Genomic DNA, 1,057 nt, shown 5'->3' on the forward strand with positions numbered 1-1,057 from the left:
ATATTTTTCAATGGACTTTCCAGCTGGTAGATAGGAAAATGCTGGAGTGATTTCCTTTATAGTTTTCTTTGTGGCAATTTTTTATATAAAATCAAGGACGTGACAGCAATTTCTTTTCAACTGGAATTGTAACCAGCAATGTTGTTGCTAGGTGCTGTGGATGTTAGTAAACAATCCTGTGTCCAGCAGAAGAAAGCATAGTCCATCTCTGTGCCGTCCTCACAATCAAGCTAGGTTTGAGCCCATTGTTACTGCCGCTCTGTCGATCCATCTCAATGAGGGGCTTCCTCATTGTCACTGACCCTCCACTTTACCAAGCAGGATGTCCTTCTCCAGCAACAGGTCCCTCCTCATGCTGTATTCTTAGGTGCCGTTGAGTCAATACCGACACATAGTGACCCTTACACAACAGAAGAAAACACTGCCCAGTCCTACAGCATTGTCACAATGGCTGTGACACTTAAGCTCATTCCTGCTGCCACTGTGTCAATCCTTCTCTTTGGGGAGTCTTCCTCTTTTTCACTGACCTTCCACTTTACCAAAACATGAGATCCTTTTCCAGTGACAGGTATAATCTCATTAAAATAACAGAAGAAATCCTACTTCATCCTACCAATTGTCCAGGGACAGGTTCTTCCTGAAAATATGTCCAAAGTATGAGACAAGAACTCTAGTTATCCTAGCTTCTAAGGAACATTCTGACTTTACTTCTTCCAACACGGATTTGTTAGTTCTTTTGCAGCCCATGGCACTTTCAATATTCTTCTCCAACACCATAACTCAAATGCATCAATTCTTCTATGGTCTTTTTTATTCATTATCCAACTTTCGCATGCATATGAGACTACTGAAAATACCATGACTTGGGTCAGGCACACCTTAGTGCTCAAACTGGCATATTTACTCTTCAACATTTTAAAGAGGTCTCGTGCAGCAGATTTGCCTAATACAATACGTCATTTGATTTCTTCACTGCTGCTTCCATGAGTATTGTATAGTGTATCCAAGTAAAATGAAGTCTTTGCAACTTCAATCTTTTCTACACTTATATGGATGT

The sequence above is a fragment of the Chrysochloris asiatica genome, unplaced genomic scaffold (assembly GCF_000296735.1).
Source record: "Chrysochloris asiatica unplaced genomic scaffold, ChrAsi1.0 scaffold00307, whole genome shotgun sequence".
In the NCBI taxonomy this organism is placed as follows: Eukaryota; Metazoa; Chordata; class Mammalia; order Afrosoricida; family Chrysochloridae; genus Chrysochloris; species Chrysochloris asiatica.